The 24852-nt window shown below is 44.6% G+C and overlaps 1 protein-coding gene across 5 annotated transcripts in view; it reads right to left on the minus strand.

Moving 5' to 3' along the window:
* Window positions 1-24852, minus strand: part of MBNL3 (muscleblind like splicing regulator 3) — a 210834-nt gene that overhangs the window by 157638 nt on the left and 28344 nt on the right. The window contains exon 1 of one of the 5 annotated variants that reach the window (XM_073543497.1): window positions 21-785. The exons of the other annotated variants lie outside the window; for them this stretch is intronic. The gene's annotated coding sequence lies outside the window, so the exon portion shown is untranslated. Of the gene's footprint in view, window positions 1-20; window positions 786-24852 lie in introns of those variants that run through there. 5 annotated transcript variants of the gene reach the window in all.

Below are 24852 nucleotides of genomic sequence, written 5' to 3' on the forward strand. Positions count from 1 at the left end.
CGCGTAAAGTGAGCCCGTACCTCATTCTCTTCTCTGACTGGAAACCTCTCATTAGCCAAAGCAGCATTTTCCTGTGGAGGGGGGGATTAGCAAGAACAGAAAGCAACCACCATCTTCTGCAAACTCCAAACGTGCCGTATTCCCAGCGATCGCCCACTAAAGCGAGGGATACAAGCGTGCACAAAGTCTCCCGGTCCGAGAAGGCGAAAATAAGTAAGCAGTCAGGAAATCAGTCAGAAGTGCCGCCAAAATGTGAGCTCTTTCTAAAGAAAGGCCCTCCCTTAGACAGGCTGCCAATCAAATGCAGGTCACGAGGCTGTTTGCTCAGACTGAATAGAGTTCCTATTGACACAGCTTATGTCTGCAGCATGCTACCCTCAGCAAAGCTTTCAAGAACAGCTCAAGTTACACAGTCTCTCCCTTTCTGCATTTTAGGGGCGGCCATAAAATACAATCTTTCCCAGAATACGTTTTTTTTTTTAAGGCGGCCACGAAATAAGACTCAACAAGTGAGCAATGTTTGTACGGTGCTCACAGACCCCCTAGAAAACAGCAACGTGTAGGAGACGACAAGAGAGAAGTGCGAATAAGTAAGAACGAAGAACAGGGTCATTAAACTTCACTTGCCGGCGTAGGGCGCGCGGATAACTCTTTCATTTGGGGTAGGCCTCTGTTCGAATTAATGATACATCTTTACAAAACTATTATTAAATTCTTTTTATTCGGCATTAGATAATCCAGAAATTCTGGTAACCCGACACAGAATTCAAGTTTACCAGGACCAGAAGCGACAACCGGTAATAGCCTATTTTACCACCCACCTTTCGTGTCTCCCTCTTTCCTCATAGACTGTAAGCTTGCGAGCAGGGCCCTCATTCCTCTTAGTATCTGTTATAATCTATGTGATTATTGTTATGCTGTAATGTCTATCGTCTGTACAAGTCCCCTCTGAAATGTAAAGTGCTGCGGAATATGTCGGCACTATAGAAATAGAGTTTATTATTATTTGTTGCAGGTGTTATTTACTTTTTCAGCATTTTTTACCTTCATAAGTTAGGTAAATTGAATATTAATTTTTAAATGAGTAGTATCTCTTACTATCGCAGTCCATTTGTACTAAATGTCCAACTGGGGGTCTGTATGTGGGGGAGACAGGGCAAAAGCTTAGAACAAGGATGAATGCTCATCGTCACACAATAAGAGAAAAAAGAATAGATCTACCTGTGGCAAAACATTTTTGTATGATGGACCACAACACCAGGGATATGAAATTACTGGTATTGAAAGGTAACTTCACATCTCAGAGAGAGAGAAGAGTCTGTGAGTATAAATTTATGACGACCTTTGACACTCAATACTGGAATGAATGTGTCGCATGGATTTATGTCTTTTTACATCAATTAAGGAATTTGCTCCTAAGACCTTGTGGGGGCATCAATAGGACAATAAAACATCCGGACTCCTTATCTATGAACTGGTCCAATATTTATGTTTCTCCCTCTCCCATAATTATAATTCTGCTTCACGTTACTTGTCTCATCTATTGCATTTTTTCTGTACTGTATTGTGCATAAATATGTGATTCTTCAGATTTTGTATTAGTCTATGCCTGATGAAGAGACCTGAGCAGTCTGGAAAGCTTGCAATGTGTTACCATCTTTTCAGTTAGCTATTAAAAGGTATCAACCACTGAAGACTCTTAATTCTGAATATTTTTCAATCGCAGTCCAATAATCCAAAATATAATAATCTGATTTTTTTTATTTCTGAATTATAGGAAGTCATGCGTAAATTATGTAGCTTGCCAAATGGGTGGCACTAGTGAGTTAGTTTTCTTTCATTCTGGAAAAGAACCAATTTGTATACATTTTCCCATGGTGCAAAAGACGATACACAGTTGGTGTCCTTAAGAAGAGCCAAGACCCACCTCCTCCAAATGTTACAATGGAGACATCTCATAACTGGATTATCTCTGCTCAGTCTTTTGGATCTGTTCTTGGGAAATGTGAAAAAGTAGTGGACGACTCATATAAGGGCTTATCCAGAATTAGACAAACATGGTTGCTTTCAGAAAGTGCATCCCACCAAATTTACCATCGGCTGCAAAAATGTACAAAAACTCTCCTCCATAGGCTGCGGTAGTTTTAAAACAAAAAATTAAAGAAAAAAAAACCAAGCCAGGTATCACATAGGATTGGATTCACACATCTGTTTGTCACAGTCCATGTACAACCTGCGATGCACGGAGGGATCACGGGTCTACTGTGGCTCCAACTCAGCATCCTCATAGACATACAGCTCTGGCAAAAATTAAGAGACCATCTCCAAATGTTCAGTTTGTCTGATTTTTCTCTTTATAGGTATATTTTTGAAAAAAATGTAAATTGTTCTTTCAGTCTATAAACTTCTGACATGTCTCTGAATTTCTAAGCAATAAATTTTGATTTTTTATTCTGAAAAGGAGAAATGGTCAAAATTACAGTAAAAAAAAAACAGTGCTTTTAGACCTCAAATAATGCAATAATCATTCTAAAAAACAATACTAATGTTTTAACTCAGGAAGAGTTCAGAAATCAATATTTTGTGGAATAACCATGATTTTTAATCACAGCTTTCATGCGTCTTGGCATGCTTTCCACCAGTCTTTCACACTGCTTCTGGTGCAAAAATTTAAGCAGTTCTTCTTTGTTTGATGGCTTGTGACTAGAGTTGAGCGACTTTGGTCAGATCGGGTTTCGTGAAACCCGAATGAAACAAAATTTGAGTCGGATGAAACTGGTCCGACTAGGGCAAAAAAAAGTCGGAGTTTCGTCCGAAACCCGACCCCAATGCAAGTCAATGGGAAATAAAAGTCGGCATTGAGCGGATGACATTCAACATTCATTTTGTTTCAGTTGGGTTTCACGAAACCCGATCCGACCAAAGTCGCTCAACTCTACTTCTGACTATCCATCATCCTCTTGAATACATTCCAGAGGTTTTCAATGGGGCTCAGGTCTGGAGATTGGGCTGGCCATGACAGGGATATGATGTGGTGGTCTATTAATTTTTGCCATAGCTGTATGTGATTGCTGCCGAGTTTGGGTGTCCCATGGCCATTCCTTGTATCTTGGACCATGAAAGTCAAGCCTTACCCGCTCTGGTGCTCCACAGCTGCTCCAATCTTGTGTGCTGTTAGCGCTGCAGCCAATCATGAGCTCCCTGCACATAGAGAGACCATTGACTATCACAGGCTAGCATAATTTCCTGATAACTCGAGCACGTAATGATTTGGAAATAATAAATTAGAAGTCTTATCCGATTAGATTTTGTGTGTTAATCTCAAATTTTAAAAAATCAAAACAAAACATTCACTTCAACATGGGACCCATGTAAAGGCGCTGACCCCTCTACAAGAGTATAATTCATTGTACAATGGCCAAATTACATTCCAATAAGTGAGCAGGATATGGCTCAGCACTCGCCAGGTGAGACACACCTGCAAAAAGAAGTAACCTTAGAAATTGCCAATATCGGTGCAACTACATTTCTAGTATTAAATGCAAGGAATGACCAATATAACACAGGAATATGTGTGTGGTTAAGATATGTACACACACAAGTATACAGGCAGCAGATAATCAACGTCTTCCAAGACTCTTATAGATAAGGTAGCGATAATACGACTATGACAACAAAACATCAAAGGTTGCAGGGCAAAAGCTATTGAGGCTCATCGTTTATGGTAAAGCTTTCACCTGTTCTATAATCTTCTATGGCCTTAAGCATGATTGATGGGGAGTGAAAACATTTGTTCTATTGGTGCCGCTGTTCATAAATGACCTTGACAATTATCAGTACAAGCAAACGAAAAATAATCCTGCCTTATCTATAGATCAGGAAGGCAATACAGTGCCAGAATGGAAATTAACTAGTCACTTTGTAACCTTATATTTACCACATTATTATATATGAACATTTTTTATATGGACTTTCCTATAGGTATTGGAGATCATTTAAAGTCAGTTGGATTGACGGAGATAGACCAGTACAGCGGAGATCACACAGACTTGATCTATCTATTGAAAAAGGGGACCAGGGAGCTCTATTTTCATGCCTGGATGGGGTTGCAGCAATCACCAAGTTATTTCAGATCTCACATCTTGGCAATGTAATATTTTTCTAATGATTAACAAACTTCAGTGGCCCAACATACAAGACAATGGCTTCAATTCTTTAAACAGTCAGAATTCTGGGGTAAAACTGATATGTGCCAAAAAAGTTTATGCAAAATTTTTTTATTACAAATTTTTGGCATTTTTATGTTAGTTCTGGCCAGCACCATCCAGAGATTATCAATAAAGATTTGCCCTAAATAACTGAAGTGAGGAAGCTCCTCAAATATGCACAATGGAATAAATGGCGCTATAACAATAAATAATAATAATAATAATAATAATAATAATAATAATAATAACAATACAAGGTAAAGGGGATTTCTAGCTAAAACAGGAAAAACAACTAGGATATGCAACCACTTTCTTATCGTTAAGGAACCCCATGATCCTGAGAATATGAGGCAGTACCGTCTTGATAGTACCACCATTAAAAACATTCCTAAAATTCCAGTGCTGTGTAAGTGTCCTATAAGAAACTTAACAATTGAAAATAAAACCTTTTGTTTTGTGAAATAATGAAACAATTAACTAGAATTCCTGTCTGACTCATTCTCCTTAGCAGGTCTCTTGTATACGGCTTCTCTTTTCCATTAATCTTGGCTACATCTGAAATGCATTTATTTGTCAACTATGAATACATTTAGCCTAATAATCGGAAGCTCGCCAAGACAATCTGCAAACAATATCATAAAATCGCAAACGTGATTTCAGAAGAGCTACAATGGGCAGCCCCACTTATCACAATCCATCCATTCGGCTGTATCTCTGGGAGATTCACTTGTGGAATCGACTATGACACTCCATAATTGAGAGTCAGAATGGAGGATGTTCTCAGACCTAGCGGTTGTGGATTGTGGGACTCCCTCTGTTGGATTGACATGACCTAATACAGCTGTCAGGGCCAGACAAATCCTTTAACAATAGCATTGTAAGCATAATGGCATTACTGGCTTTGGAATTATTTATTGGTAAATGCTCATCGTAAATGGTCATTATGTGATGTGAGCAAACAATTCCGGATTGGACTAAAGCCAAAGGCCAAGTCAATCTGATGTTCATTATGAAACAAAAGCAGCATGATCTCTGACTTTGTGCTCGCAAACCTAGTTGGACAGTTTTTAGATATCCAGGTACCAATGGGTCTCTCTTTTTAAACAGTGAGATCTGATGTGCAGCTATAAAATGTGGACATCTAAACTAAATGGTTGAGGAAGACACCCTGTGAATACATATAATGCGGTCTAACTGCTTTATTCAGACAGCTATAATTTCATAAGGAAAATATGGACTTATCGTACGTCCTGGCTACTCACCGGTTATATTTTCAAGATCTCTGGAATGAACCGAACGCCTTCCAGGGTCTCAATCCATTCTAGCACCCCCAGAGAGGGAAGTTACGTAGACTGGCTAGTAGAAATCAGATAGCAAAGATGTGTTTAGTCTCATTGGTAGCAGGGGTCTGGCCGGATCTGATGGCGCCAAAACTGCCTCCCTACGACCATCCATTAAGGAGTTATGATGCATCTTAAGGTTCGTTAGTTTTTAGCTGCTAGAGGTAAGTGGAGGGGATTTAGGTTCAGCCAAGAGGGCAGTGACCAAAAGGGGATAAAGGCTAGGGTCAGTCCTTGTGGTCCCTCTGTCTGTTATGCTTGCGGTTTACTTTGAAAGTGGGGCCCACGTTGGGTAACTTGCTGTGAAGGACAAGAGAGTCAGCTGGCAGCTCATGCCCCCTGCGGCCTCAGCAACAACACCTGGTGATGATATGCTTGTTTCCATGAAATGGGATGACCAAATTTGTACATAAGACTTTGATACAGCTGGACTTTGAGTCTAGGAGGGAACAATCTACTACCTCAGTTGCTGAACATTTTCGGACAAAAAATCCCTCTCTTTATCCGGTTCAATCAAGGGTGCTGGTATTAGACCATTTTCAGGAATTAATGTAGAATGATTGAAAAATTTGTATTTGAATTCCTCATATAGCAAGCAGAATAATAGAGTGGCACAGTCTTTACAGGATAATCCTGAATTGCTAATAAGAAAAGCAGATGGGGGGGGGCAGTTGTCATGTTGAACAAAACCCTATATAATATCCTAAATTGCCAAATTCTGGAGGATACTAATGCGTATTCTGTTTTGCAAGGTAATCCAACTTTGAGATTTAATGAGGACTTAAGAAACTTCTTGACATGGGTCGTTCTACGGGGGTGTTGCTTGAGAAAGAGGTAGAGTACATGTACGTAAGTGATCCAGTGGTCCCAATTTTTCATTCTGTACCCAAGCTTCATAAAGAAAGGTTTACCCCACCCATGAGACCATTTGTCTCTGGGATGGGATCCTTTAGTGAAAAATTATCTGAATGGGTGGACTCCTTCCTACAGCCTGTGTTCCAAATTTGTCCAGGTTACATCAAAGACACATGTCATTTGATGACAGTTTTGGACCATATTGTGTGGGATGACAAGTTTATGTGGTTTACTTGTGATATAGAATCTTTCTATTTGTGTATCCCACACAATATGGGCATATCGGCTGTTTCCGAAATGCTGTTTAAATATTCAACCTACAGCTCTGATTTGATTTCTTTTGTTTGCCTTGCCCTTGATTTCCTACTCAAACACAATTATTTTTTGTACAATAAAAATTTTTTTTTGCAATGTAAAGGTGCTTCAATGGGAGCGAAATTCACCCCATCTTTCACTAATTTATTTGTGTCTTGGTGGGAGGATGCAAACACTTTCTCTGAAAATAACCCATTCCAGTCCAGTATATATAGTTACGCTAGATATATGGATGATCTGATTATTATTGGGTGTGCTGATGTTTCTGATATCCCCAAATTCATGAGTTATCTGAATAACAGCAATTGTAACCTTTTTTTTACCCACACTTATAACAAAACCAATATCAGTTTTTTTGATTTATTGATCTCTGTGGATGACAGGAATAAGGCTGGCGTCGCACTAGAGAGGAATACGGACGAGTGAGAGGCGATAAAACAACGCATTGCACACGGACCAATGATTCTCTATGGGGTAGCTCCCATCAGCCGTATTTTTCTCTCGTATTTTCTATGGTCCATGCCAATCGCAGCATGCTGCGATTGTCAGCATATTACGACCGTAGTACGCCAATGCAAGTCTATGGGTGCGCAAAAACATCGCATTACACACGAACCACCCGTGTGACTTGTGAGAAATACGCAAGACTTTTCCTGGTGACAGGAAATGGGCCAATCCATCATCAGGAAGCTTAGACATGCAAATTAGCTCAAAAAGCGCTCCAGACATACTGGAAGTACGCCTCCACGGAGTACAGCATCATGGCACCCTACCAGAATCTCAATGTGGAGCTGCTAATTGCTCTTGTGCATGATCGCCCGGAATTATGGGACCAACGGGATGCACATTATGCCGACTGGGCAAGAAAGGAGTCTGCATATGTCGCAAAATGTTCCCTGATTTTGGTGATCGGCTACGTGAGGAGCAGCAGCACATAAGTACGTGCACATAAATTATGTATGTCAAATTACCTGCCATCCCAAAAAAATGTTATAAGTAGACCCTCCACATCCTGTGCTTCTGATATTGGGCTCTTGTGTCTTGTAAATTATTTTTGTACACACTGTTTGACCCTGAGAGAATGTTACCCTGTCCCCAAGCTTCTCATAATGCCTAGCAAAAACAGTTTAAAGAGTTGCTAATTGCCACATGAGCTACTGTGACCCTGTGCATCTGGCCTGGTTGCACCAATGCTATATGCCACCCTGGGTAGAACTCACACCCTAGTAGGCCACATGACTTTGATACTAGTTCAAAAACTTGTTTTAGGCAAATTGTAAGTTTTCATTCTTTTATGTCACATTGCAGTCGAAGATGTGATGAGACGCTGGCGCAGCATCCGTGACCAGTATCGACGTGAGCGCCAGCAGCGGGCAAGAAGTGGTTCAGGGGCCCACACAAAGCGGAAATATGTTTATTTCGACCGCCTCTCGTTCCTCACTCCAATTATGGATCTCAGACCGTAAGTATAACAAAAACACCACATGACACAAATGCTTTATAGGGCCCGATCAAAAATTTCCTTTTTCTACATTTTATATTTAATCACAGAACTCACTCTAATATCACTGAAAGGGAGACAGGGTCTGAATCAGAGGCCATCGATCCTGTAGGTGGAGGGGTTGAGCTGTCTGGACCATCTTGTGAGCTTCCAAGGAGCCAGGCCCAAGTCACTTCTCCGGCTCGACCTGATCCTGCCCTAGAACCTGGGCCGCCACCAGAAACACCACCACCAGGAACAGAGCCACAACAAGGACCGTCAGCTGCATCACCACCCAACATCCATGATGAACAGGGCAACAGCAGCAGCCCAACAGTTTGCCTAGAGGGCTTCCCCCAGCCTGCTATACCATCCAGGCGGCGTAGACGATGGCGCCATATCCCTGCCACTGATACCATGACCAATGTGGATACAGGGGCCCAAAATTCCCGTAACAGAGTTGCCACTGATGATGGGGAGGAGGAGCACTCACGCAGCCTTGCCCATTATCTACATTCCCTTCCCCGTGAGGTGCGGCTACCTGTGCAAACATCCATTCAGATCCTAATTGACGCAAGCACACCCCCCAATACCCCTTATGAGGTGTTTGAGTTTCTGGAGAGGTGGCAGCTGTCACCCAGGAATCTCATGCGTCTTAACCCACACCCCCAAGTGCTTGCTCAATCAGGGTCTGAGGATCCTCCTACACGTGGGCCTACACCTCACCCCCTTCCCCCCCCTTCCCAACATTGGCAACATCGTTCCCAAATGTCAGGGTATAACCCAGCACACCAATATGGCCACTTGTTCCCAGCCAATGTTGGAGGCTGGTCCCAATCTGGTTGGGGACGACATGGCCTTTTGGTGGTTTAGACTCACGGCCCTACAGCCTCAACAGGAGAGTCATCTCCAATATAGTGCCCAGTATCCACCTCAAGCCCATAAGTCGGCCCACTACCTCCATCATTGGCAAGAGTATGCCCCCACACAGGCCGAGGGCCAAGGTGGCCACACTAGCCATCAGGCAACACAGGCTGGCCTGCCGCCTTCTCCACCCCTACATACTACAATTTATAACTTTGTGTGTGTTTTTGTGGTTAAATGCTGTATTTTAACATTCAAAAAATTTGTTTGTGTTCTAAGGCCAATTCTGGCCATTTTGCTAAATAACATAAGGCTTCACAAGGCCTTTAAAAAAAGGATACATAAAAAGTTTTCACTTTCAATTGTTGTTGTCTTTATCAATGATGCACTTACATCACGACATGCTGCCATATGCTTACGCATTGATTTCTAAACAGAGAAAAGACATAAGGGGTTGTAATATATATAGTTTCCCAAAGGCCAAAAATACACATTTACAACATAGACACAGGATGCTCTGGCCTAGAAGTTTCCCCCTCAGGTGACAAAGTAATTTGTGAAAATATCAGGCACTTTGAGCCCAGAGAGCATTCTACATTGAGGGTTGATAGGTGGTCTCGCCCTACGTACATTGTCTGACCCACGCACAACACCAGCAGAGGAGGAACAATCATGTATCCTGGTGAAGTTATGGGCAACGCCACATGCTTTAATTACTTAATTTACATTTTGTTCACTCAGCTGAATGGCAGACTGGAGGACCCACCATTTTGGCCAATGAATGCCAAAGGAACACTCCACCAGTCGCCAAGCACGTGATAGGCGCAAGTTACAAATTCAGTGCCGGTGGTCCAGGCTGCGCCGGGGATATGGCCTCATGACATTGTGCGTTAACTGAAAAGCCTCATCTGCCACAAGGACATAAGGGACTGATTCTTGAGTGAATCCTGGTAGCTGGCGTGGTGGTGGTAGATCCAACTGGTTGTTGCGTAGCCACCGACCCATAATGGAAGTATTGAAGACTCTAGAGTCTCTCGTCCTTCCATAGGCCCCAATGTCAACAATTATAAACTTGTATTGAGGGTCGGCCAGAGCCAACAATACAACAGAAACTATTGTTTCTAATTGAAGAATTGTGAGCCAGAGTTCGCCAGCTTACGCACCCGGATATGTTTGCCATCAAGGGCCCCAATCCAATTAGGAAACTGGCATTCCTCCTCAAAGTCCCTTGATATCCTCAACCAGTCTTCCATCCTGGGCTGGGGCATGACGAGTTGATGTAGTGTTGACCATATTTGACTACATGTCGACCTGACTATGCCAGAAATGGTAGATCTTCCAATGAGAAAATCATGGTGGAGGGTGGCAGAAGACTGGCCAGTGGACAGGAAGCTGAAGAACAACAGAAATGGAACATGTTAGAATGCAAAAATTAACAAAACACCAGGTACATACATACCAAGCTTGTTAGTGATTCATATCTACTAACACACATATATTAGGTCGCACAATCACTGCGTGATATTCAGTACATATTACACATAATATTCTGGTCTGTAAGTTTATATATATCTGGAATAAGATGAGGGCATTAAACTTTGGACCAAATAAAAAACAGAGTTTGGGCAACACATGAACATAGAGAATGTGGTTGTGTAGTACATACCGTAATGTGAGTAGAAGTCGCTCCTCTGCAGATCTAGCTTGGCGCATCCTTTTGTCCTGAAAGGTTATCCCAGGATCCCAGGGCGCACTGTCTCCAAGAGTAGAACAAATGTTGCAAGGCTCATGCAACTGTATTTGTAAAATTTTTCCGGATGATCCCGCAGAGAAGAATAGAGGGGTTGAAAATGACCTCTTGTGAGTCGTTGCCTCAAAAGTGGATGGACCCATATGCGTTTCCTCCTCCTCGGATCCACAATCACTGGGTATGGCTGGCCAAAGCGCCTGTACAGAACCCAGTTGAAGAGAACACGGTCAGCAAAACCCCCTCACAAGCAGAGCACCAAAATGGGCAGATTAGAGGCGCCACCTGATGTTGAAGCAATAAATAGGGTTGGTGCTGATGATTTAAATTATGTGCAGGCCTCTAAACCGTTAAATGTCCGTTTTGCAAGCCTGCGAGAAAAAAATGGTATACGGATGCCATACGGATTACATACGGATGCTTACATGAGAAAAATACGCGGCCACAACGGATGACATACGGAGCACTATTTAGGGACCATTTATGCGTATTACGGACGTAAAATACGGTCCGTATTTTTCTACCTTATGTGTGACTCCAGCCTAAGGCTAAAACTACTTCTTTCTGCAAGGAAACTATGGGCAACACTATTTTGAGAGCAGGTTAATATTCCTAGGGGAGAATTATATACATGCAAAAGAAACTGAAGTGACCATGAATCCTATATTAAAGAGAGAGGAGAAATCTGTGCACATTTAAGGGAAAGAGGTTATCAGAATTGGTGTTTGGAAAAAGCAAAAAAAAAAAACTGTGGAAAACCTCCCTCCTATGTTCAACCCTAATGGGGTGGACACATGACATAAAGTGAACTCTGGACAGGGCATCTGCATTCCCCTGTAGTCTGCCTGCCCGATGTTCTACTGAAAATTTAAAATTTTGCAGGGACAGGAACCACCTGGTGACTCGGGCATTCCTCTCCTTATCCTGACTCATCCACGTAAGAGGGGAATGATCTGTCACCAACCGAAATGTTCTCCCCAGCAAATAGTAGTGCAATGACTCCAGTGCCCACTTGATGGCCAGGCACTCTCTCTCCACAATACTGTACCTGGTTTCAGCTGGGTTAAGCTTCCGGCTTAGGAAGCTAACAGGATGCACTTCCCCGTTAACCTGAGACAGCACGGCCCTGAGCCCTATCTAAGAGGCATCTGTCTGCACAACGAACTCTTTTTTGAAATTTGGAGTGATCAGGACTGGTGTACCTCACAGTACCTCTTTTAACTTTGTAAAGGCCTCTTCTAACTGATCATTCCAGTGGATCATCACAGATTTCCTCCCTTTTAAGCAGTCTGTTAAAGGTGCGGACAGGGTTGCAAAGTTGGGAATGAACTGCCTGTAATATCCCACCAAACCTAAAGAGGCTTTTACCTGTTTTGTTGTGAGGGGACTGGGCCAGTTCTGAATTGCCTCCACTTTGTTTACTTGAGGCTCGAGAACTCCTCTCCCAATGACGTAACCCAAGTACCGAGCTTCTTCCAACCCTTTGGAACACTTCTTTGTGTTGGCAGTTAGCCCTGCTTGTTGCAGAGACTCTATCACTGCCTGTACTTTTGCTAAGTGGCTTGCCCAGTCGGTGCTGTATACAATAATATCGTCTAGATAGGCTGAGGCATAGCGGTGATAGGGACGGAGAACAATATCCATTAATCGCTGGAACGTTGCTGGTGCGCCATGCAACCCAAAGGGCAACACCTTATACTGGAACAGCCCTTCGGGTGTCACAAAAGCCGTTTTTTCCTTCGCCGCCTCTGTTAGGGGTACCTGCGAATAACCTTTTGTGAGTTCCAGAGTTGTAAAATACCGTGCCTGCCCAAATCAACTCGTCAACCCGAGGCATAGGGTAGGCGTCAAACTTTGAAATGTCATTAAGTTTCCAAAAATCATTACGATGTACAATACAAAATAAAATTGTGGTACCGTGTTAGGCTACTTTCACACATCAGTTTTTTGCCGTCAGGCAGGATCCGGCTTTTTTTAGAAAAAACGGATCCGGCATAAATTTTGGAGAACTGTAGAAACGGATCCGTTTTTTTGCTGGATCCGTCTCTGTTCCTGGCGGCTGGCCAATTGGATCTGAGCATGCGCAGACTTAAAAAAACCGGATCCGGTTGCTGGATCCGTCTTTTTCTGGACCGGCGCATTCCGGCGCCCATAGACTTTCATTGTAGCAAAAAGCTGGAAGCGCCGGATCCGGCGCTTCCGGCTTTTTCGCCGGAGACAAAAAACGTTACAGTAGACGTTTTTTCAAGACGCCGGAATGAGACAAGTTGCCGGATCCGGCAAAAAACGGATGAAACGCAATGCCATCCGGCGCGATCCGGCGCTAATGCAAGTCAATGGGGAAAAACTGGATCCGGCATTGCATTTTGCCGGATCCGTTTTTTCCAAAAAAAGCCGGATCGCGCCTGAAGGCAAAAAACTGATGTGTGAAAGAGGCCTTAGCCAGAAAAATAGATGTAAATACTTATGCCCCCCCAAAAAATTGAGAAAAGTATTCAAGGTGTGATACCTTTATTGGCTAACCAGAGAAATTATATTTGCAAGCAAGCTTTCAGGGCTCAAAAGGCCCCTTCATCAGGCTGAGTCTAGCCTGATGAAGGGGCCTTTTGAGCCCTGAAAGCTTGCTTGCAAATATAATTTCTCTGGTTAGCCAATAAAGGTATCACACCTTGAATACTTTTCTCAATTTTTGGGGGGGACATAACCAAAAATCATTACAGAATCTTAGAGACCCATTAGGCTTGGGTATTAGGACTATTGGGCTGGCCCACTCACTTTGGGACTCTTCTATGACCCCTAACTGTAGCATAGTTTTTACCTCTTCCGAGATGACTTGTCGCCGGGCCTCAGGCACCCGATATGGCTTTAGTCGGACTTTGGCCTGTGGCTCCGTGATAATGTCATGTTGGATTAGGGAGGTGCATCCGGGGAGCTCCGAAAAAACATTTGTATTTCGGCTAATGAACTCCTGGACCTCCTGAACCTGTCTAGGAGACAAAGTGTCTGCAAGTTTGACTGCGGGTTGGGCTTCTCCTGCCTCGCCCAGAGGTGATGGAGCCTTCTCCATCTGAAATGCAGGCAGCAGACTATCCCCACCAAGGTTTTCTCTATCTTTCCATGGTTTAAGCAAATTAACATAGTAAACCTGTTCTGGCTTTCTCCTTCCTGGCTGGTGTACCTTGTAGTCTACTGGCACCACCTTTTCCATGATCTCGTAGGGTCCCTGCCACCTTGCAAGAAATTTGCTATCTGTGGTAGGCACAAGTACCAACACCCGATCCCCAGGGCTAAAGGTTCTTATCCGAGCCCCCCCCCCCGGTTGTAGACCCGACTCTGTGACTGTTGTGCTGCTTCCATATGTTCCTGGACTAAGGTTAGGACTGTCTCCATTCTTTCTTGCATTTTTGCAACAAGTTCTATCACACTTTTGTAGGGGGTAGGTTGGTTCTCCAAGGCCTCTTTGGCTATATCGAGTAAGCCCCGTGGATGTCTGCCGTACACTAGTTCAAAGGGCGAGAACCCCGTAGATGCCTGAGGTACCTCCAGCATTGCAAACAACAAATATGGCAATAAGAGATCCCAGTCCTTCCCATCTTTGGAAACTGCCTTTTTTAACATGTTCTTCAGCGTCTTATTGAATCTTTCTACCAGACCATCTGTTTGGGGATGATAGACCGATGTGCGCAACTGTTTAACATTTAGCAAATGGCAGAGTTCCTTCATAATTTTTGACATAAAGGGGTTCCCTGGTCTGTTAAAATTTCTTGAGGAATTCCCACCCGCAAAAACATACCCATGAGTTCCTATGCTATAAGCTTAGCTGATGTGTGGCGCAGAGGAATGGCCTCAGGATATCGGGTAGCATAATCTAGAACTACCAAGATGTGTTGGTGTCCCCTTGCCGACTTATGGAGAGGCCCGACCAGATCCATTGCCACTCTCTCGAAAGGTACCTCTATTATTGGTAAAGGCACCAAGGGACTCCGAAAGTGAGGCTGGGGACTGGTTACCCGGCACACTGGACAGGAATTACAGTACCGTTTAGCTTCTTCATGGACCCCTAGCCAGTAGAACCGCTGCAGAATTCAGTCTAGGGTTTTCTTTTGGCCCAAATGCCCCTCAAGTACATGCGCATGCGCTAAGTCCATTACAAGCCTACGATATGCCTGAGGTACCAGTAACTGTTCTACCATTTCCCCACGTATTTTCTCCACTTGGTACAACAAATCTTGGTTCAGCTCAAAGCGTGGCAGCACTGTAGCTGCCCCAGGTTGTTTGGGTTCCCCATTAACAAACAGTACATTTTCTCTGGCCTGAGCCAAAGTAGGGTCTCGAAGTTGCGCCGTACCAAAATTGTCACTTGCTACAATCAAGTCTGACAACTCGGGTCCCGGCGGCAAGTCTTCCACCTCTCCAGCCAATACTTCTATGGGAGAATTCTTCCCCTCCTCCACCGAAGGGAAGGTTACCCCTACCGCCAGCACTTCTTCCTCCGGGTCACCAGGTTCATGCCCTACTTCTGGAGAATGTAACCTGGATGCCTCTGGTGCCGGCAGTTGCTCCATGGGTGGGACAACAGATGGCCACAGCACAGAAAATAAAGGAATGTGTCTTCCAATTATCACTTCATAGTGCTGATTAGTTACAACCCCCACCTCGTGGCATTACCTTCCCGCTGGCGTGTTTATCACCACTAGTGCGATGGGATAGTCTTTTAAGTCCCCATGTATACACAACACCCCTATTTTCCGACCGTATACTCGCTGGTTTGTATCCAGTTGGCTCGTACAAGGGTTACAAGACTCCCTGAGTCCAATAGGGCTACAGTCGGGGTGCCTTTCACTTCAACCCGACACAAATGTTCCATATTGGGACCTTTCAGGGTGTCCATTGCACACATCGATTCGGCATAGTGAGACTGGCGGTACCCAAAGTTTGTGTCCATGGACTCAGCCAGGTGGGGCAATCAGCTCTCATATGATCTGATTCCTGGCACCGCCAGCAGATTATGGGGTCCCTTACTTCCCCAGATAAGTCCTGAGCGGCCATCCTGGGCTCCGCTCGCCGAACCAGGGGTGGAGACTTAGTGAACCTTCCTATTACCTTCCGGGGAGTCCCCTCTTGTGGCTCTTTGGTAGCCCCATACCTTTCTATGAGGTCTATCATCTGCATGGCATTAGTAGGGGATGCCTGTCCGACCCAGGTCTGGAGGGAGTGGGGCAAAGCCCTCCAAAACTTAACAGTCACTATGCGGTCCTTCATGGCCGTGGGGCACAACACCTCAGGCTGCAACCACTTTTATAAGAGGTGCATCAGGTCATAATACTGGGACCGAGCCGGCTTGGAGGGGGTAAACTGCCACTCATGTACCCACTGGGCCCGAACTAACACATTTACCCCAAGATGTGCCAGTATCTCACCCTTGACGACCGTGTAGTCCACTCTTTGCTCCGTGGGTAGGTCCTGATGTGCTTTCAAAGGTCCTGGGGCCAGAAACGGAGCGATGATTTCTGCCCACTGGTCCCGGGGTAGCTTCTCTCTCTCAGCGACTCCTTCAAACATCTCCAGGTACCCCTCCACATCGTCCGACTTCTCCATTTTGGGAACCGCTGTACGATCTGCTTTACGGACATCATGGATTCCCCAGTTAGTTCCTTTTGTCTGCGCTGCCGTGATATGCTGTATCAACAGCTGATTGGTTTCGTGCTGCGGCTGCATAGCCTGCTGCAGCATAGCCTTCTGTCGCATGGCCTCCTGCTGCTGCTGCATAGCCTGCTGTTGCTGTGTAGCCTGCTGCTGCATAGCCTGTTGCTGCTGTCGCATGGCCTCCTGCTGCTGCTGTGTAGCCTGCTACTGCTGCATAGCCTGCTGTTGCTGTGTAGCCTGCTGCATAGCCTACTGCTGCTGTTGCATGGCTTCTATGAGCGTTTTTACCATGGCCTCCATTTCTGGAAAGTTCCCCGCCTGGGTCTGTGCCACTCGTTTCACCCAGGACATAGGCTGGGGTACAAATCAAAAATAAGAAAAAACAGCCTGGCCTCACTGCATTTGCCCACATTCAGTCCACCAACTGTAGGGATTCGCTCTGGTAGGTAATGGCAGGGCTGCAGTAACGAGGCAACACCAACCTCCATTACATAGCTCATAACCCCTCCCACAAGTGAGGTAGACATTACAACATGGGCTGACCACGTGACCATGACATCATCGCAGGTCCTGTCTTTAGGGAAAAACCCGGCCAAACATTAATCTGCTGGGAGAAATGTATCTCTTATCCTGTCAAACACCCTTTACTGTACCACACCACCTATAGCAAAGAATACAACCAGATAAAGATGATTATTAGTGATGAGCGAGTATACTCGTTGCTCGGGTTTGCCCGAGCATGCTCGGGTGGTCTCCGAATATTTTGGCGTGGTCGGAGATTTAGTTTTCGTCGCCTCAGCTGCATGATTTACGGCTGCTAGACAGGCTGAATACATGTGGAGATTCCCTAACAAACAGGCAACCCCCACATGTATTCAGGATTTCTATCAGTCGCAAATCATGCAGCTGGGGTGACGAAAACTAAATCTCCGAGCACGCCAAAATACTCAGAGGACACCCGAGCATGCTCGGGAAAACCCGAGTAACGAGTATACTCAGTCATCACTAATCATTATCAAAAAATACTTGCCAATGCTCAAAAGCAATTCTATTTTGGAAAGTATTCTCCAGTAAGGGTGTTTATTTTCCAGAAGGAAAGCTCCTATCCTTTCTAATTTGCTAACACCTAGTATGGTAATGGATAGTCCTGCTAAAACGTCCTGGCTGTCTTCTAAAGGTTTTTTTTTAGCTGTGGTGGTGACAAATGTGGAGCATGCAAATATGCAGTAAATACTGTACCAAGCAATTTATTAAGAAAGTGAGGTCTGAAAGAATTGTTATTCGTGACTTCATGAATTGTAGTAGTACATATGTCATATATGTGGTTACCTGTAATATTTGTGATCTGTCCTATATAGGTTGTACAACACGAAAACTTAGACAGCGCATAAGTGAACACCTCTGGGATTTCAGTTTTTCGAAATAGAAATGGTGAGTAAGCCTAAAAGGGGCGGAGCTTGGCGACAAAAACTTCTTAGCCGAGAAACCCATTGGATCCTGATGATGGAGACTGCCCATCCCACGGGTTTAAATAAGCGCATAGATGTAATATTGTTTTATTAATAATGCCCACTGTCCTTTTGACTGTATATAATGACAGTATCATATTGTTTGTTTTAAGTTTGCATGTTTGTACTGGTAAAACATTTTTTGATGTTTGTGGGTGTGGAAAATTTGAGCCATGTGATGGGGGCAGGGTTTTTTGAATCCTTGGTTAATTTAAAGCCCTGACTCACTGGTATAACACTAGGTTATGACTAAGGGGCATATTTAGCCCTGAAACGCGTAAACTGGTGTCTGAGACTTCTGCTATCTCTGCCATTTTTTTTGTTGTCGGTTGTCCATGTTTTTATATGAAGATTTTGGAATAAAGTTTGTTGGAGTGTAACCTTTTGGTGCTGGATTTTTTACTACTGATTAGATTTTCCTGGGATGGCACCCATGCACAAAGTGGACAGGTGAGCTGAAAAAGACCGTAAGGCCGGAGTCACACTGGCGAGGAATACGGGTGCGTGAGAGGCGCAAAAAGCACGCATTAGACACGGACCATTGATTCTCTATGGGGTCACTCGCACCAGGCGTATATTTCTCCTCCGTATCCTCCGCTCCGTGCCACTCGCAGCATGCTGCGATTGTCAGCGTACTACGCCCGTAGTACGCCAATGCAAGTCTATGGGTGCGCCAAAAATACGGATTACACACTGAACACACGTGTGACCTGCGAGCAATACGCAGGTCTTTTGGCTGGTGAACAGGAAATGGGCCAATCCATCATCAGGAAGCGTAGACATGCAAATGAGCTCAAAAAGCGCTCCAGACATCCAGGAAGTATGCCTCCACGGAGTACAGCAGCAGCATGGTGTCCACTTACATAAATGTGGAGATGCTAATTGTGCTGGTGCAGGAGCGTCCAGAAATATGGGACCCACGCGATGCAAACTATGCGAACCGCACAAGAAAGGAGGCGTCATGGAGGCGCATCTGTCGCCAGATGTACCATGACTTCGGTGACAGACCACGTGATGAGCAGCAGAAAATTCGTAAGTGCAACCATAAAAATATAATTAACGTTAGCGCGCGCTATAAAATGACTCTAAAATCAGCACACCCCCCCCTTCCTGGGCATGTAATTTTAGCCTCATGAGGCCGTTACATTAGGATGTGACACGTGGCTTCACACAGCCATAATTAGGGGTTAGGCCACAAGCTCCTCATCCTCCTAGCCACTAAAATTAGTTTCAGGGGAGCTAATGAGACCCTGGGTATCGGCCCAATTACATATGCCACCATGGGTAGAACGCACACCCCATAAGGCCCCATGCCTAGACTACTGTTTGAAAATGTGACCTCTCAAATATGTGATTTTGACAATCTTTCCTGTCACATTGCAGTGGAAGATGTGATGAAACGGTGGAGAAGCATCCGGGACCAGTACCGCCGGGAACGCCAGCAGCGGTCCAGGAGTGGGGATGCTGGCCATGTAAAGCGGAAATATATATATTATGACCGGCTGAACTTCCTAGCCCCAATTCTGGCTCTGAGACCGTAAGTACATACCTCACACCACATGACACAAAAACATTACACAAATACTTTACAGGGACAAAAATATTGATGTATTTTTGCCTCTGTTCTATTTCATAACAGAACTCAATCCAACCTTACGGATCGAGGAACGGCCTCAGAGGCAGAGCCCATTATTGATCCTGTAGGGGATGAGGTGGCTGGCCCATCTTCTCCCCCTACAAGAAGGATGTCTGAAGAGGAGGCATCACAAGACCACCCAATGGGTGCCCGACACAACACACCACCAGGACGGTCTGCAGCTGCAACCTCACCCATCCTGGAAGAGATGGGCAACTTGAGCAGCAGCCCAACTGCCCAGATCAGGCCCTCCCCACAGGCTGCTCTTGCATCACGGCGAATAAGAAGAAGGTGCCAGGTCGCCATTCAAGAGAGCCGGACCCATGTGGACACTGGGGTGCTGAATTACTTGTCCAGAGTCACTACAGATGATGGTGAGGAGGCCTATGCACGTAGCCTCACCCTTTATCTCCGTGCCCTTACCCGTGAGGTCAGGCTCCGTATTAGGGGGTGTATTCAGATCCTGCTTGAAGCAAGCACCCCCCCCAATACCCCATATGAGGTGTTTGAATTTCTGGAGAGGTGGCAGCTCTCACCAAGAAATTTAATGCACATGAGACCATCCACACAGATGCTTGCTCAAGCAGGGTCTGAACAGCCCCTAATACGTGGGCCAACACCTCAACCCCTTCCTCCCCCTACCCATCCTTCTTTTCCGCAGCCCCAAATGTCTTCATCAAGCCAACCCCACCAATATGGCCACTTGTACCCACCCAGTGTTGGAGGCTGGTCCCAACCTGGTTGGGGACGTTCTGGCTATCTTGGTGGGTATGAGCCACGGGCCTACCAGAGCCAACAAGAAGCCCCTCACCATCATCATTATTACTCTGGGCAGTATCACCAACAGGCCCAGGAGGCTGGACAACAACAGCATCATGGGCAACAGTATGGCCCCACACAGGGCGATGTTGGCCACAATGTCCAGCAGCACCCACAGGCTGTTCCTCCCCGTTCCCCTTCCCCTACATATGAGGATTTATGACTCAAAAATTTGGAGATGTCCAGTGACATGTAACTGGTGCTTCTAATCTAGACAAAAAAACAGGTGTTCTCCTTCACCAACATTTAGAACATAATTTAACACTCACATTTTTAAACAATGTTTTCCAAACATATGAAACAATCCATCATAACAGGCAACGCTACCTCACGCCTTTCACACAGATATTACATGTGTGTATAAAAGAGAATATTTAAATGCGCTATACTGTTTTACCTGAAAAGATGAAAATACACTAATCACTTGCTAATGCATAGGAAAGGCGTGCTTGCCTTTAGTTAAGTAGTCAACTTTGTTATTAGCATTCTCTAGTAAACCAATTTGAGGCGACCAGCATTCACAATATCACGCTCTCTCAATGTCTTAACAAGTGATTTTTGTATTTTCATCCTTTCCAGTATAGCATGCTTAAATATTGTCTGTTCTACAGACAGGTAATATCTGTGTGAAAGATGTGAGGTAGCCTTGCCTGTCATGGTGGAATCTTTCTATGATTGGAAAACATTATGAGGAAATGTGAGTGTTATCTTATTCACTTTATTTAGGTGATGGAGCTCACCCTTTGTTGCCTAATCAAGGTTAATGTAGGCATGCAGCAATGTTGTAATTGCATAATGTTTGGTGCATTTTTTTTCCGTAATGTTAATGTTACACCAAGTTAAAGAAGGCCCAAAAGGTCTTTTTGGCCATTGCCAAATTTGTGTTCTGGCAAAATTATGTTTGCCTTTAAGCAAAACAAACAAAAAAAAGGCAAAACTAAAAATTTGTCTACTCTACTTAACGTCTCTGTGTGATTTCTCACTCACTATCCATCACATCATACTTACAGACACCAACCAATGCAAAGAAACACTCATAGAATCATAAAAAGGCTTGAGTAATATATATTTAGACACACTTTGAAAAAAAGAAATTATAACATAGACACAGCATTCTCTTGCCAAGACGTTGCCCCCTCAGGTGAGATAAAGTAATTCGTGAATATATCACTCACTTTGAGGCCAGAGAGCGGTCTACGTTGAGGGATGATAGGTGGTCTCACCCTGCGCACATTGTCCGGCCTACGCACAACACCATCAGAGGAGGAACAATCATGGATCCTGGTGAAGTTATGCAGAACAACACAGGCTTTGACAACTTCATTCACATTTTGCTCACTCAACTGAATGGCAGACTGGAGTACCCGCCATTTGGCACAAAGAATCCCAAAGGAACACTCCACCAGTCGCCTAGCACGTGATAGGCGCAAGTTAAAAATTCTGCGCCTGTGGTCAAGGTTGCGCCGGGGATATGGCCTCATGACATTACGTGATAACTGAAAGGCCTCATCTGCCACAAGGACATAAGGGACTGATTGTTCGGGGGAGCCTGGTAGCTGGCGTGGTGGTGGTAGATCCAACTGGTTGGTGCGTAGCCGCCGACCCATTATGGAAGTATTGAAGACTCTAGAGTCTCCCGTCCTTCCATAGGCCCCAATGTCAACAATTATAAACTTGTATTGAGGGTCTACCAGAGCCAACAATACAACAGAAAAGTATTGCTTATAATTGAAGAATTGGGACCCTGAGTTCGGCGGCTTACGCACCCTGATATGTTTGCCATCCAGGGCCCCAATACAATTTGGAAACTGGCAGTCCTCCTCAAAGTCCCTTGAAATCCTTAACCAGTCTTCCATCCTGGGCTCGGGTAGGACCACCTGATGGAGTCTTGTCCAGATTTCTGCACATGTAGACCTCACTATGCCTGAAATGGTGGACTTTCCAATGAGAAACTCATGGTGGAGGGCGGCATAAGACAGGCCAGTGGACAGGAAGATGTAGAACAACAGAAATAGTACAGGTTAGAATGGCTAAAGTAAAAAAAAATCAGTTACATGCCGACCAAACTTGGTAGGAAATGAGAGATAACAACACACACATATGTGGTGGCACAATGACTAAGTCATATGCAGGACATATTAGATGTAACATTGTGCTGTGTCAGGTGAAACATATTTTGAGTAAGATGAGGGTATTAAACATTGTCCAAGAAGGCCAAAAAACATAAATTAACACACACATTATGAACATAGAGAATGTGGTTGTGGAGTACATACCGTATTGTGAGTAGAAGTCGCTCCTCTGCAGATATGGCTTTGCGCATCCTAGTGTCCTGAAAGGTGATCCCAGGGCGCACTGTCTCCAAGAGGCAATCAAATGTGGAAATGCTCATTCGACAGTACTGGTAAAATTTGTCCGGATGCTCCCGCAGAGACGAATAGAGGCGGTGAAAATGCCCTCTTGTGAGTCGTTGCCTCAAAAGTGGATGTACCCACATGCGTCTCCTCCTCCGCGGATCCACTATCACAGGATATGGTTGCCCAAAGCGCCGTGACAAAAGCCAGGTAAAGAGAACCTGCTCGGTTGTATTGAATGTCAGACCCTCTGCCATGCTGCACAAAGAACACCAACACACCTCGTGAAAGCAAGGTGACAAATGTACAGAATGTAGGCAGCCACCTGTTTCTGAGTGTCTAAATAGGGTGCAGGCTAATGATTTAAATTGTTTGCAGGCCTCAAAACCGTTAAATGTCCATTTTGCAAGGCTGCGAGAAAATCTCGCCATACGGATTGCATACGGATTACATACGGAGACACACATGCGCAAAATACGCGACCTCACCTTGCTTACGGATGACCTACGGACCACTATTTAGTGGTCATTGATCCGTATTACGCATGTAAAATACTGACCGTATTTTGCGCAGGTTAGTGTGACTCCAGCCTTATATTTACTAGCACACACATCGTCGAACATCAACCCGGTAATTGACATGATCCATATGCTTATATTTTTTGTACTTCACCCATATTTGCATATCTGACCATTGTATACTGTATGTATAATCATTGTGTATATAGTGTATTTTCCAGTGTGCCCTTCAGCCCAAGGTTAAATTACATATTTAATCGCCTTATCTTTTATCTCAATCCACAAATCCACGTTTGTTTCTCAGCTTAACTTACCATGCTACCGGGGCTGGGTTTCTGGTCCGATATTATTCCGTTAATGGACCGGGCTTATATCTAGCGAGGAACCGATGGCAGCCAGTCCTACTGGGATGACTGTTTCACTGGAGCTAATGAAAGTAGCCTCTCAGCCTGTTAGGGTATGTGCACACGCTGTGGATTCTGCTGCGTTTTACCTGCGGATTTATTGCAGATTTACTGTGGATTTTCTTCAGTTTTTGTGCAGATTTGCCCTGCATTTTTACACCTGCGGATTCCTATAATGGAAGAGGTGTAAACCGCAGCAAAATCCGCTCAAACAATTGACATGCTGAGGATTCAAATCCGCAGCAAATCTGCGCGGAAAAATCCGCAGCATGTGCACAGCGTTTTCCATTTTCCATTGGTTAAAATGGTACTGTACCGCTGCAGATCCACAGCAGAATCCGCAACGTGTGCATATACCCTTAGGGATGTGAACGAGTGTGGTGCCACATCAGTGGGCAACAACCTTTCTCTCCCCATGCCTCCCTGGGCCCGAGTGAACAGAGGGTGTCTGTGTAAAGCTGTACCAATCTGACCTTAGAGGGTGCGGAACGTAACATTGGTGAAAGTGGGGAGATTGCATTACGTGATCCGTCTGATGGAATAGTGACGTCAGGCGGGGTGGCGAGGTGAGGGTACATCACAAAGGATCAAAAGGAACTATTTAGTCTTGCAAAATGTTATCAGTAATCTACCAGCAGCCTGGTAGTTTTCCTTGTATATTCCATTCTCCCAAGTGCCTATTCGCTACGGTCCAGAAAGATCCGCAATGATTGTTCCATTGTAGGTAGCACCCCCCAAATTAAATACCGCATGAGTTGTTGTGTCTCCACACAATTCAATATGGTGAGAACTTCCAGAAAGGGTTAATACTGTCAACCAATGCTACTCAAGGAAGCGCTTTGTTTTAATTTTTTCCACCAGCAGTATCTATTCTTGGAGTAGGTCATCAATGCTTGATCAGTTCAAGTACCCTGAGGCCACATCACTAGTATGTGAGGTTATGTTTGGTACTACAGTTTATCCCCATAGTGGCTCAGTGGTTCATTGGTTAGCACTGTTGCTTTGCAGTTTTTATGTTCTACCCGTGTTTGTTTGGGTTTCCTCCAGGTTCTTTGGTTTCCTCCCACACTCCAAAGACATAACAGTAGGGAATTTAGATGTGAGCTCCAATGGGGACAGTGATGATTATATAACTAAAGTGCAACAGAATATGATGGT

Source organism: Dendrobates tinctorius, unplaced genomic scaffold (genome assembly GCF_039654945.1).
Source record: "Dendrobates tinctorius isolate UK_male_01 unplaced genomic scaffold, ASM3965494v1 ptg000133l, whole genome shotgun sequence".
Classification (NCBI taxonomy): domain Eukaryota; kingdom Metazoa; phylum Chordata; class Amphibia; order Anura; family Dendrobatidae; genus Dendrobates; species Dendrobates tinctorius.